Raw genomic sequence first — 14,992 nt, 5'->3', positions numbered from 1 at the left:
TTTGCTCATGAAAATAAATAAGTGGCTGCTATGAGAAATCTTTCATTGCAGACTTTTCTGTAAAGTGAGAGAGAATGAAACTGAAGTCAGGAAGCAGTCGAGCCCAAAATGGTTTTGCTGACAACCGTGTTCTTGGATCAGAGCCCCAGACCTGCAGTGTACCGAGAAGACTTCTCCACAGTTTGGATGGGGGAGCCTGAAAACTAAAGGACAAGTAATTTGGAGAAAAGGTAGAATTCCTCCTTTTTAAAGTAGAAGGAATTAGGAGGAACAAAGAAAGGAAAGTTACAAGTGTTTATCATTTACTTTGCATCCAAGACTTTGCTTAGCAATTTCCAATGTTTTGTCTTTCTTATTTAATCCTCCCCACACCCTGAGAGATGGAGACATTGTAATTGCCACGCTATGGCAGAGAAGTCAGTTAACATGCATTGTGTCAAAGGGGTATCCTGACTTGTGGATCTGTTCTACCACTCTGAGCTCCACAAATCAATTCCAAGAGCTTAAGATCCTCTCTTGGAGACAAACTGATTGTCCCATTAGATGAGTTCCTAGGATCTATGAAATGAAATGTCTGGTATGATGTCAGGGCTTGGGGTTGCCATGCCAACCCTCTGCAGATGCCTACAGAGCTGGCTTGTACATAACTCCTTATTCTCACACCTTGCCCTAAGCGGTACTTGGCAGCATTCTTAATGAGATGGGTTTTCCATGGTCCTCCTTATTTGCAATGGACAGCTGTCATCCAAGAGCTGCTTTGCTACTTTGTCACCAATTCTCCATACCTCTGTCTCATTGGTAATATCCTCCAAAAAGCCACTACCGTGTCAGTAATTCCCAGGCCCTGTCCTTGGTGTTCCCACCCTGTTATTTGGGATGTTCATATGTCACACTCCAGCGTCCTAAATAACAGGGTGGGAACACCAAGGACAGGGCCTGGGAATTACACTCAGGCTTCCCTCATAGCTCAGTTGGTTAAAGAATCCGCCTACAATGCAGGAGACCCCCATTCAATTCCTGGGTTGGGAAGATCTCCCTGGAGAAAGGATAGGTTGCCCACTCCAGTATTCTTGGGCTTCCTTTGTGGCTCAGCTGGTAAAGAATCCGCCCGCAATGCGGGAGACCTGCGTTCGATCCCTAGGCTGGGAAGATCCCCTGGAGAAGGGAAAGGGCTACCCACTCCAGTATTCCGGCCTGGAGAATTCCATGGACTATAGAGTCCATAGGGTCACAAAGAGTCAGACACAGCAGAGCGACTTTCACTTTCACTGTGTCACACTCAACGTTCCCCCAAACTCAGCTTGGGGACTTGCTCCAGGTGGACCGTTATTTCTTTCCTCTAGTTCTGAGTCAGGATGTCATGATAACATGTTCCAGTCGTGATACCAAGCATCTTCAATGTATTTTATCATCTAATCCATAAAATCACACTGAAAGATAGGAATAGTTGTGATTCTCCATTTTTCTGAAGAGCAAGCTGAAGCAAAGGAAAACTTCTCCAAGGATACAGAGTCTGATGGAGGCTGAGCTGGGAGCCTGCATGCAGGTGTTCTCTCTTGGAGGCCTGCATGGGTGCCACCCAGAATGTAAGGAACGGACGCTGGATTAGAGCCGGCAGCATCCTTGACTTTGTTTCCTACCCTTATTTTGGCAAGTCGGTACATCACGCGCAGCGGCTGCTTTAGCACAGATAAGGGTGTACTGTACCGTGCTCAGTGGCTTAGCTGTGTCTGACTCCTTGAGACACTCTAGACTGTAGCCCACCAGGCTCCTCTGTCCATGGGATTTTGCAGGCAAGAATACTGGAGTGGGTTGCCATTTCCTCCTCCAGGGGAATCTTCCCAACCCAGGGATAGAACCCTTGTCTCCTGTGTCTCCTTCATTGCAGGCAGACTCTTTCCTGTTGAGTCACTGGGGAAACTCCTAGATGTGGATAACTCTTACTAAATAAGATATATAGATAACCTTTATCATACAGAATTGATAGTCAGGAAACATACGGGTTTTGTGTAACCCAAACCTCACTCCTGCAAGGGGACTTACCGACATAAGTGTACTTTGCACCCTAGAAGTTGACACCTGCAACTCAGACACTGTAATGAACCAGTCAAAACAGAAAAAAAGTTGCCAAGCTCTGATACTCCACGCGAAGTCAGAGCACATGTTAGCATGGAGGAACTCCCTATGGTCCTGAAGGGTCTTGGCAGAAGAGAGAAATTAGGACTTGGAGAAATGAGACAGAAAGAAATGACCGAGGAGGTTTCTGTGTGTGCGTATTACACCTCCCGCTGCACACAGCTGGTCACTCCTGACCCCTCATTCTCAATCTTGTCTTCTAGGACTCTTGCCACTGGAATCCGTCGGGTGCTTCGACTGTTCTCAGCTTGTACTTGTCGAATGAATTAACCTGGAATCTATTTTCGGTGGGACTTCATATTTGATTTCAAGTATATTTGATTTGACTTGAAATTCAGCAGAAAAAATGTTATGTATATATATAGAATTTTGTTAGAATATATGTATTTTAATGACTCTGTAGCATAATGTGGAAGCACCTTTCACTTCTGTTTAAAATCTTTGGCTGAATGTGGGTTTTCTTTGTGGAGGCTGGGGTATATGCTCAGTTTTTTGCTAATGTGGGGTCTTTGGCAAGGCTGACTTGTGTCTTGGTGATTTGCATGTGTCACCTACAGAGTGGCACTTGCTATCCACCTCCACAAGGATTCAATCAAGAGCTGTTGCAGCTACAGACCTTCATCACCCTGAAAGGAGTTCAGGGTGGAAATCAGGAATGAGGGACCCTGTACTCTGGGAAAAACTGGTAGAACAGGTCTTCAGATTAATATTTATAGGAGATGAATTTATGATCCCAGTTCTTTCATCTCCTCATATCTAGAAAGGCACTAAATTCCTTCATGGTGATGTCTGCCCCTCGTGACTAACAGTAATCTTCACGAGAGTAACAGAAACCTCCACCAAACCCAAAAAAAAAAAAAAAAAAAAAAAAAGTGCTTGAGTGTATGTACTCCCTGTTTACCAAAATCACATTTTTCTGAACTTCTCCCCACCCCTCACCTCTTTGAAACGGTTTTTCAGAGCTATCTGAGATGCTGTCTCCTAGACTAGAGTCCTCATTTTGCCCCTAAATAAAACTTAACTCACAGCGTTTACATGTATTTTAGCAAATTCATTGACATAAAACCCTCCTTGAGTAACTTTTGTTAATATCTTTAGCCTATATGTTAGAAAATATTTCACAGTAATATGAAGTTTTATTCAAGTACTCTTTTTAACTTTTCATGTTATGGGTTTGTTAAAGACACTTTTTTGACTGGATATATTGCAAAATTTGTATAAAATTATGGCACTCAGAAAGGGTACCATTCATTTTCTTACAACCAATTGTATCATCATGAATTAGTCTTATGGTTTTGATTCAATTTGAGGGGAAGCTAAATGCTGTAAGTCTTGTAGGGGTGCTGTGTTTGCAAAGCAATGCATTGAACTCCCCATGTGGCACTCAGAGTGTCCTCTGCATTTCCCTGCAGCAAAAAGCCTTAGTTGGTTTAGTGGCAGGAAATCATCTGTAAATTTGGGAATGTAGTAAGCCACAGACAGGAGGAGCCTGGGCAGGATCTGGACTGCACATGAAAACAATGATCATAGTCTATTTGCATCTTTCTTCCTGAATATGGCCCTGGGAGTGGCCTCTCTGAAACCTCATGGCTTTGCTGTGCTACTTTATATGTGGAAAAGCAGTTTCAGGTTTGTTTACAAGCAAGGGTGTCACCTTCCCTGTTAAAGAATTCTGTAGAATTGTGGTATCCCAATAATTCCACGTTGAAGTTACAGGACCTACAGTTCTTGTCTTAATAAGAGAATACCTATTGCATCCGCTGCAAAGTTGAAATGAGAATGCATGTAAAATCTTGAATCCCAAAATAAAAACTCCAGAGAGACAAATAACAAAGCAAATTCTGATCATTCGGGGAATCATTTAACATTTCAATAGCTCATGCCTGAGTGTTACCAATGTGGTAGCCACAGTAGGATGTGTTGGGAATGTGTGGCCTAGGAAAAAACCACCGTAAAGATTACTGATGCCTGAATCACAAGTTAGAATATGATTTTGCTACTCAGTCCTTTGCTATCCATCACTCTTCTTAGCAGAAGTTCCCAGACTTTCTGGCTGTTCAGATTATGTTTTCCCTCCTGCTCCAGGTAGCAAATTGACAGTGAAGTTGGGGAGTGTAAATGTTGGGGCAATAGAAATTATGTAAATGTTGCATTCCAGCAAGACAAATTTCAAGCCCTTGAGGTCTTTCAAAGAGCATTAATTTTAGAAATTATACACAAAATTTAACTTTTTCATGCTAATAGTGATTTCATAGAGAAAAACTCATTAGTAAAGGTGACAAATATGAAGTTCTATTGAACATTTAAATTCAAGGATCTCAGTGAATGCCCTGGGGAGGTATTTACCCAGCCAATGACTCTCTAATGTTATTAAGAAGTAATTTATTCAAGAAAGTCTCCATTCATGAGTTTACATAAGAACAATATCTACTTTACAAAGGCTTGTGTTCTCAGTATAGCACATACCTAATTTACAATGACTTTTGGTTAAAATTTTCATTAGGTTGGTTCAATAGTATTTGATAATTTTAATTCACTTTTATGAGATCCCAGGTTCCCATTTATAGGAAGAGAAAATGAATGCAGACGAAATAAATTTTTAAAGAGCAAATTTATCTCTCAAATGAGCTCTGCTAATTTCAGTAGCAAATCTGAGGTGGAGGAAAGTTAACCTTTAGCAATTCTATGGAAGTTCTTTTGGGCACAGTCTATGGACTTCCATTAAAAAACCACTGAGTTTCACAGCATCAGTGCTCTGCAACTATGCCAATCTGTGCAGTGATTTTCACAATAGACTCTTTTGTGAAATACGGATGTGGGAAAGGGGGCCCCCAGGGTTTAAGCATAGGGTGTTTTCATGGTTGAAGACAGGAAGGGAGCAGAGCTCCTCAGGCATAGATCAGATGTAGAAAAACAGAACCAAAATGGATGAGAGAAGAGTGTTCCCTGTTCATTATAGAGTATACAATTATGAGAGTTCAAGAATTCAGGGGAGAAAACTATTACTTGAGCTTTAATCAAGAAGGTGAAGTCAGGGCAGAATGAGAGCCCTAGATAAAGGAAGATGAGAAAGACACATCACAGGACTAGTCATCAGAGAACAGACCAGCCCTGATTTCCCTGGTGGTTCAGACAGTAAAGAATCTGCCTGCAATGTGGGAGACCCAGGTTCAGTTCCTGGGTCAGGGAGATCCTCTGGAGAAGGGAATGGCAACCCACTCCAGTGTTCTTGCCTGGAGAATCCCATGGACAGAGGAGCCTGGCAGGCTACAGTCCCTGAGCCTGCAAAGAGACACAAAGAGTCGACATGACTGAACAACTAACACACTTGCCTTGCCTGACTGGAGAAGGGATGAGGTTAACAGGAGGTTATGAAACACACACACACACACACACACACACACACACACACACAGAAAATTAAGGTTTTTTCAGCAATTAAGTTTCCTGTTAAAGTTCTCTGATTTAGACTTACATAACAACTTCAAACTCCTTGTCACCTAATCTGCAAATAGCACCGGGCCATGCAAAGGACTGCTGCTGAAGCTAAAGCTCCAATTCTTTGGCCACCTGATGTGGAGAGCCAACTCATTGGAAAAGACCCTGATGCTGGGAAAGATTGAGGGTGGGAGGAGGAGGGGGCAACAGAGAATGAGATGACTGGATGGCATCACCAAATCAATGGACAATGAATTTGGGCAAACTCTGAGAGATAGTGAAGGACAGGGAAGCCTGGCGTGCTGCCGCCCATGGGGTCGCAAACAGTTGGACGTGACTTAGTGACTGAATGAATAGCAACAACAATGCAAAGTGAAACGCCACCCCTCCAATCTTATCAACAAATTGAAAGACTCAAATACTATTTGCCAACAATGTAGTCCAACTTCTTGCAATATGGTTACTATGTTGATAGAGGAAATGTAAATAAAATTCCCTGTCACATGATGCTCCAGGGGCCGGCTGACCCAGCCGTGGTTTACAATGACTCCTGTGACAACTGTGGGTGAAAAAGCCCAGAGAAGGCACTTCGCTCCTTATCCTGCCATTTCCATTCTGAACTGGGCTCTTTCCTCTGACTCTTCAAGTAAAGGAAGAGGGAAGAGGTCTACTAAGCAAGTATTCAGTGAATTTGATCAATGTAGAAAACCGAACTAGATCGTTCACCTTCTAAATGTCAGATTTTATTGACTAAAGTCTTATTTGTGTTTATTCTCTTTACCTAGCTCTTACAAGTGCCCTTGGTCTATTAGGAACAGACTGTTTCTAAAAGTCTTCTTTATCGATAATTATAAAGTCAGCCTTATATATTAAGTCAGGATTCAAATGAACATCTGATTTTTTGGGGTCTTGGCCTCTGAGACATGACATAAAACCTTTGAAGCTAAAGTCAAATGCCCTCTTTGTTAGTTGTATATGGACTACACTCTCTGTCTAAAATGCATTCTGTGAGTGTTAGAAGTGAATCTACAGAATATATGGTTTATGATTGTCATTGTCATTATAAGTTACAGCTCTGTATTTTATAGTACATAATGAAATGAGATGATAAAAATGACATCAGGCTTTGGATCTTAGTGTCTAAATCACCCATTTTACTCATCATTTGGCAGCTAAATGTCTCTTAAGGTTTCATTTGGCAGCTAAATGTCTCTTAAGCAAGTTTTCATGATTTAATGTTTGACCAAAGAATGGAGAGAAATATGTTGAGCTATGCTACTAAGTAGAGTCAGACTATGCTTCATGAGACTATCGGAAGGCAGGGCCAAAGTTCAAGCTGATCTATCTGCCTCTGGACTTCTGATTCCCAGAGGTTCATCAAACCCACAAGATGCATGGAGAAAATTTACGGAGAAAATTCATGGAGTTTACCGCTTTCCCATCACCACATTTAACTTACTCTGACAGCCCTTTCAAGCTCTTCTTCTCTCTGAAAAATTGATATTTTGGTCTCTCGTGGTCTTTTGTATTTAGCCTTCTGCCTTTATGAGCTTTGCTGTGACCAAAGAGAATTCATTATTTTGGAGGAATCTTAGCTCACAGTGGTGAAAAGCTCATTGTGGTAGCTTCCAGTGCTGTGACTATTATGTGCCTGCTAGTTTTCTTAAAAACTCTGTAGCCTATAAACCTTGCTCTTCAGTTTAGGAGCTTCAAAACAGGATGTTCTGTTCTTATGATGGAAGGCAGCCTAACATGACGAAGTACTCATTAGTCGCGATTTTTCAAATTTATTCTACTGAACCCTCTGCCAATGCAAAGGACTTGCCATTTCCACCCTTTACACCCTGCCCCTCAGATGCTGGGTAAGATTATGGCCAGAAAACAGTGGCATCTAGTTTCAAGGTCATTTTGTCTTGCCTCTGCTTTAAACAGGTAATAATCATGATCAGACTTCACACTGATGGAGGGTCAAGACATTTAGTAGTGTGACCCTCATGATTTTAGGAACTTTGTGATAGTCCTCTGACTCCTTGTGTTTGCCAACTCTTGCCTCATATTAAAACAAATACAATTCACCATCATCAGTGGTGCTCTGTTGATCCCCAGACGTGACTGTCAGGTGATATGTGAAGGCTATAACACAGATAACTTCCAAGATGTTATTAACTATACTTCAAGGTGCAGGAAATATGTGAGAAAGGGAACCAAGAAAGGAGAAGGATAAGATATAAAAAATCCAGAAATTGTGGAGATGTTCCAGCCTAAGAGCCTTTGCTTTTGGCCCCACTGACAGAACTCTAGGGCTTTCCAGGTTCTAAATTGCTTTTTGTCATCCTCTCAATTAGAGAAGCTAATCCTGATGTTATTGAACACTCCTGAGCAATAAAGTGTGTGAAATAACTTCCTTCTCACAACCAAGTGATGGCATGTGACCCAGATCACAGCTACTATCCATGCAATGCATACATATTTTAGGATTAAGTTAAGTTTTTGCTTTTCCATCTGTGCTCTAATTCTGTGTCGTGTGTCACCTAACAAGGTATTATCCATTATTCTTTTATTCAGTTCACTGCATTTTGTTCCTCTTGTCCCTTGAAAATTAGCCTGTCTGTAATCAGAAATCACTTCCCCTCACAGTTCACTGCATCTACTGGAGAAGCAGCAAATGCTTGTTTACAGGGCTGGTAATTGGATTAAAACTTTGAAAAGAAATAGAAAAATTGAATGTATTGAAAAAATGAAAGACTAGAGCATGAAAATCATCAAAGCCAAAACAAATTAAAAAGCTCTAATGGATGAAATTGCTATTAATAGAAATCACTTATCAGGTACAATGTTCCAGGGTTTATCAATATTCAATTGCAATGATATTTGAAAACATTAAGAGAAGAAGGAAAAGGGTTCTGTGGGGATGAATTGAGGATGGCTGATTAGTTTCTGTGCATCTTCTGAACTGTCTTAAAAAATGGGCAGTGCATAAATCTGCACAAGGTTTGGATATGGAAACACTACAGTAGGGATGGTGATCCTGTGTTAGATTATTTAAGGAGAATTAAGTATCCTTTTTAATTTGAATACTGCTATTTTGATAAAATCACAGAAAAGAAAAAGTTAAGTAATATCTCTTTCCACAAATTCTTGCTGAGTGATGTGAACAAGCATAATGTGACAATGAGAGTCATTGGGTGTGGTCTGCCATTTGGTCAATGCAGAAATGATGGCATTGTCATATAGCTGGCTGCTTCCAACCTTAAAGCTATATTCAGATCTAATTTTCTCTGTATTCTTCCAATAACCATATTCAAAATATTTTTCAAAAGAAGCCAATGTTTTGGATAAACAAAATAAAACACCTTGCAAGAAACCAAAAGCAATAGAAGTATAGGAATTTGAAATCAAACAGTCATACTGGGATGTCAATATCCAACAACAGGAAAACTTTGATATAAATGTGATCCAAAGAAGAAATGGAGCAGACTCAACAGTAAACACAATCCAAAAGAGAAAAATGCAAAGAGAAACAACAGAAATGTTTATACGTCAAAAAGCAGAAAATCGAATTCATGTGAGTTAACCACCATCACTACCTTTTTAGCAGGTATCTCTAAACTGTCCATCTTTGGCCTACAAAAGATGCTGTCTCTTACCTGTGTGGTGGGATCACTCCTTCTCAAGCTCTGCAGATCTAAAGATGAAAATAATACAAGTAATTAGGTTCAGTCCTTTAATTTGATAAACATATTCTATGCTAAGATAATTTTTAAAATGTACTCATTTTTTTTGGTTAAAAAAAGATGGAATGAAAGCAATGCATAATAATTAAGCACATGAAATGAATTCTTTGTTATTTGCTCTTTCAATTTGCTCATTGACCTAAAGTGATGGCAGCAGTAAAATTTAGTTGTGGGGAACTTGTTCAGTCTTCATCAGAATAGAAAGATAGTGCTGAGTAATGGATTTCTGATTGTTGCTACAGCCATGCTGATAAGATTTTATAAGGGTTTGTCTAATATTTTAGGGATTTTGGTACCTAATGACTACCCTCTATTTTATCCATGTTGAATGAATTGTGGGGAAGAAAGAGAATCAATGCCTTTCCTTTGCCACAGAAATCCTATCTAGGGACTTAATGTCACAGAATTATTATAGGAATCTGCTTGGTCTGTTTTATTTAGGTTGTAAAATCTAGAACGTTAGTCAGTTGTTCTGCTCCAGTGCTTACTGAAATCCATTTACCACGTGTAACATTTTCATTGTTTGACCAAGCAATAAAAACTGGGTTCTATAATGTTTTAGATGAGTTACAATTCATTTTCATGTTTGTCAACAGTATAAGATTGATGAATTGGGAGCAACGAGGAATATTCTATTATAAATGGAAAATCTGAATCCAATTCTAGAACCTCTGAATCAATGGATTAACCTACCCAGTGGTTGGCAAGCTGTGGTCCAAAGGGCAGAATCCAGCCTGCTACATGTTTTATATGAGCTAAGAATGATTTTTACCTTTGTAAGGCATTGAAAAAATTTAAAAAAAATAGTACTTCATAGTATGTGAAAATAATACAAAATTCAAATTTTGGTGTTCATAAATGCAGTTTTATTGGGACATAGCCACATGCATTTGTATGCATGTTGTCCATGGCTGCTTTCATGCTATAACCCATGTGGAGGTGTAGGTAAGTAGTTACAAGAGATAAGTAGTTGTAACAAAGAGGATATAGCCTGAAAGCCCTAAAATATTTACTACTTGGATCTTTAGGAAAAAATGTATTGACCTCTTATCCTGTGATTGATTTCATCTTTGTTGGGACACAGGTGGGAAGTGATATGAAATGAGATCCTAATAACTGAAGCTCATCATTACAGGTGGGCAAGTGAGATCTTTTCAGAACATTGAAACAAAAGTGACTGCATTTCATTCTGGGGTCCTCTAGGATGAAGACCATATGGGGTGAATTTATAAACACATGGAGTCCTTAGCTGTTTGTGTGGCAAGTTCTAGGCTGGCTTTACTGCTGGACTCTAGTTACTTATCAATAGTAAGATTTCAAGACTTTCCTTAATATTTGATAAGAATATCTAGAATGCTAACCCAATATGAAATAAATAAAAAAACTACTCTTAAAGGAAATGAAACATACCATATAAGTATATACATATAATGATTTATATGAAGCATTTCTATGAGGTTCAAAAACAGACATAACCAAACTATATTTTTAATGAAAGGATACATACATATAACATATATATTCACATATGTACAGTAAAAGGGTTAACCTTTCCCAAGAGAGGTCTGGCCTTTGCCCTCAGCTCTTGGGATACCCAACCTGATAAGAGTGTCATTGTTTACCTGGGGGCCTTGGTTTGTACAAGATAATTTATGCTGCCAATGTGATTTATAGCCCACAGGGAGTTTGGACCTTAAAACTCAACCTCTGGAAGGGCTGGAGACAAAGATTACCCTAGCAGATGACCAACTTTCTTATGTGACTGAGTCCTGGTTAAACTTCGAGAATCCAAGCAGTGCTAAGGGGAAGGTTCATAGCAATACAGGCTTACCTCAAGAAACAAGAAAAAAGTCAAATAAATAACCTAACTCTACACCTAAAGCAACTAGAAAAGGAAGAAATGAAGAACCCCAGGGTTAGTAGAAGGAAAGAAATCTTAAAAATTAGGGCAGAAATAAATGTAAAAAAACACAAAAGAGACCATAGCAAAAATAAAAAAACCCTAAAAGCTGGTTCTTTGAGAAGATAAATAAAATTGACAAACCATTAGCCAGACTCATCAAGAAACAAAGGGAGAAGAAGCAAATCAACAAAATTAGAAATGAAAATGGAGAAATCACAACAGACAACACAGAAATACAAAGAATTATAAGAGACTACCACCAGCAACTATATGCCAATAAAACGGACAACTTGGAAGAAATGGACAAATTCTTAGAAAAGTGTAACTTTCCAAAACTGAACCAGGAAGAAATAGAAGATCTTAACAGACCCATCACAAGCATGGAAATTGAAACAGTAGTCAGAAATCTTCCAGCAAACAAAAGTCCAAGACTGGATGGGTTTACAGTTGAATTCTACCAAAAATTTAGAGAAGAGCTAACACCTATCTTACTCAAACTCTTCCAGAAAATTGCAGAGGAAGGTAAACTTCCAAAGTCATTCTACGAGGCCACCATCACCCTAATACTAAAACCAGAAAAAGAAACCACAAAAAAAGAAAACTACAAGCCAATATCACTGATGAACATAGATGCAAAAATCCTTAACAAAATTCTAGCAAACAGAATCCAACAACATATTAAAAAGATCATACATCATGACCAAGTGGGCTTTATCCCAGGGATGCAAGGATTTGTCAATATCCACAAATCAATCAATGTAATACACCATATTAGCAAATTGAAAGATAAAAACCATATGATTATCTCAAGAGATGCAAAGAAAGCCTTTGACAAAATTCAACATCCATTTATGATATAAACCCTCCAGAAAGCAGGAATAGAAGGAACATACCTCAAGATAATAAAAGCTATATATGACAAACCCACAGCAAACATTATCCTCAATGGTGAGAAACTGAAAGCATTTCCCCTAAAGTCAGGAATAAGACAAGTGTGCCCACTCTCACCACTACTATTCAACATAGTTTTGGAAGTTTTGGCCACAGCAATCAGAGCAGAAAAAGAAATAAAAGGAATCCAGATAGGAAAAGAAGAAGTAAAACTCTCACTGTTTGCAGATGATATGATCCTCTACACAGAAAACCCTAAAGACTCCACCAGATAATTAGAGCTAATTAATGAATATAGTAACATTGCAGGATATAAAATTAACACAAAGAAATCCCTTGCATTCTATACACTAAGAATGAGAAAACAGAAAGAGAAATTAAGGAAACAATTTCATTCACCATTGCAATGAAAAGAATAAAATACTTAGGACTACATCTACCTAAAGAAACAAAAGACCTATATATAGAAAACTATAAAACACTGATGAAAGAAATCAAAGAGGACACAAATAGATGGAGAAATATACCACATTCATGGACTGGAAGAATCAACATAGTGAAAATGAGTATACTACCCAAAGCAATCTAGAGATTCAATACAATCCCTATCAAGCTACCAATGGTATTTTTCACAGAACTAGAACAAATAATTTCACAATTTGTATGGAAATACAAGAAAAAACCTTGAATAGCCAAAGCCATCTTGAGAAAGAAAAATGGAACTGGAGGAATCAACCTGCCTGACTTCAGGCTATATTACAAAACTACAGTCATCAAGACAGTATAGAACTGGCACAAAGACAGAAATATAGATCAATGGGACAAAATAGAAACCCCAGAGATAAATCCACACACCTATGGACACCTTATCTTTGACAAAGGAGGCAAGAATACACAACAGAGAAAAGACAATCTCTTTAACAAGTGGTGCTGGGAAATCTGGTCAACCACTTGTAAAAGAATGAAACTAGAACACTTTCTAACACCATACACAAAAAATAAACTCAAAATGGATTAAAGATCTAAATGTAAGAACAGAAACTACAAAACTCCTAGAGGAAAGCATAGACAAAATACTCTGACATAAATCACAGCAGGATCCTTTATGACCCACCTCCCAGAATATTGGAAATAAAAGCAAAAATAAACAAATGGGACCTAATTAAACTTAAAAGCTTTTGCACAATGAAGGAATATATATGCAAGGTGAAAAGACAGACTTCAGAATAGGAGAAAATAATAGCAAATGAAGCAACTGACAAAGAATTAATCTCAAAAATATACAAGCAACTCCTGCAGCTCAATTCCAGAAAAATAAATGACCCAATCAAAAAATGCACCAAAGAACTAAACAGACATTTCTCCAAAGAAGACATACAGATGGTTAGCAAACACATGAAAAGATGCTCAACATCACTCATTATCAGAGAAATGCAAATCAAAACCACAATGAGGTGCCATCTCATGCCAGTCAGAATGGCTGCTATCCAAAGTCTATAAGCAATAAATGCTGGAGAGGGTGTAGAGAAAAGGGAGCCCCCTTACACTGTTGGTGGGAATGCAAATTAGTACAGCCACTTTGGAGAACAGTGTGGAGATTCGTTAAAAAACTGGAAATAGAACTGCTATATGACCCAGCTATCCCACTCCTGGGCATACACATCAAGGAAACCAGAATTGAAAGAGACATGTGTACCCCAATGTTCATCGCAGCACTGTTTGTAATAGCCAGGACAAGGAAGCAACCTGGATGTCCATCAGCAGACGAATGGATAAGAAAGTTGTGGTACGTATACACAATGGAATATTGCACAGCCATTAAAAAGAATACATTTTAATCAGTTCTCATGAGGTAGATGAAACTGGAGCCGATTATACAGAGTGAATTAAGCCAGAAAGAAAAACACCAATACAGTATACTAACGCATATATATGGAATTTAGAAAGAGGGTAATGATAACACTATATGTGAGATAGCTGAAGAGACACAGATGTATAGAACAGTCTTTTGAACTCTGTGGGGGAAGGCAATGGTGGGATGATTTGAGAGAATAGCTTTGAAACAAGTATATTATCATATGTGAAACAGATCATCAGTCCAGGTTCAATGCATGAGACAGGGTGATCAGGGCTGGTGCATTGGGATGACCCAGAGGGATGGGATGGGGAGGGAGGTGGTAGGAGATGGGGAACACATGTACACCCATGGCTGATTCATGTTGATGTATGGCAAAACTGCTACAATATTGTAAAGTAATTAGCATACAATTAAAATAAATAAATTTAAAAAATATATATAAAATGAATGAGGAAAAAAAAAACAACCTCTGGACTCCAAGGCTTCGATGGGTTTTCACAGTTGGCAATGTTGCTGCTGCTGCTGCTAAGTTGCTTCAGTCGTGTCCGACTCTGTGCGACCCCATAGATGGCAGCCCACCAGGCTCCACCATCCCTGGGATTCTCCAGGCAAGAACACTGGAGTGGGTTGCCATTTCCTTCTCTAATACATGAAAATGAAAAGTGAAAGTGAAGTTGCTCAGTTGTGTCTGACTCTTCACGACCCCATGGACTGCAGCCTACCAGGCTCCTCTGCCCATGGGGTTTTCCAGGCAAGAGTACTAGAGTGGGTTGCCATTGCCTTCTCCGATGGTTGGCAATATTGTGCCATGTATTGCAGCATGTATTGCTGCACATCATTTCAGCAGAAGTAAGCACTGTCCACACAACTCCACTGGGAGAGTATTGCTAAAAACTCTGTCCTGAGAACCTTCTTGGACCATGCCCCATGTCCTCTTCCCTTAGCTGATTTTAATCTCTGCCTTTTCACTGTAAAAAGCCACCACTGTGAGTTTAACAGTTTTGTTAAGTTATATGACTCCTTCCAGCAAAT

The 14,992-nt window shown here is 39.2% G+C and overlaps 1 protein-coding gene across 1 annotated transcript in view; it reads right to left on the bottom strand.

Moving 5' to 3' along the window:
• CELF2 (CUGBP Elav-like family member 2) overlaps positions 1 to 14,992 on the bottom strand; it is an 867,775-nt gene that overhangs the window by 653,120 nt on the left and 199,663 nt on the right. The window contains exon 2 of the mRNA XM_070471964.1: positions 9,222 to 9,259. The gene's annotated coding sequence lies outside the window, so the exon portion shown is untranslated. The remainder of the gene's footprint in view (positions 1 to 9,221; positions 9,260 to 14,992) is intronic.

This window comes from Odocoileus virginianus, chromosome 9 (genome assembly GCF_023699985.2).
Source record: "Odocoileus virginianus isolate 20LAN1187 ecotype Illinois chromosome 9, Ovbor_1.2, whole genome shotgun sequence".
In the NCBI taxonomy this organism is placed as follows: domain Eukaryota; kingdom Metazoa; phylum Chordata; class Mammalia; order Artiodactyla; family Cervidae; genus Odocoileus; species Odocoileus virginianus.
This window is presented reverse-complemented; position numbering and strand designations above follow the sequence as displayed.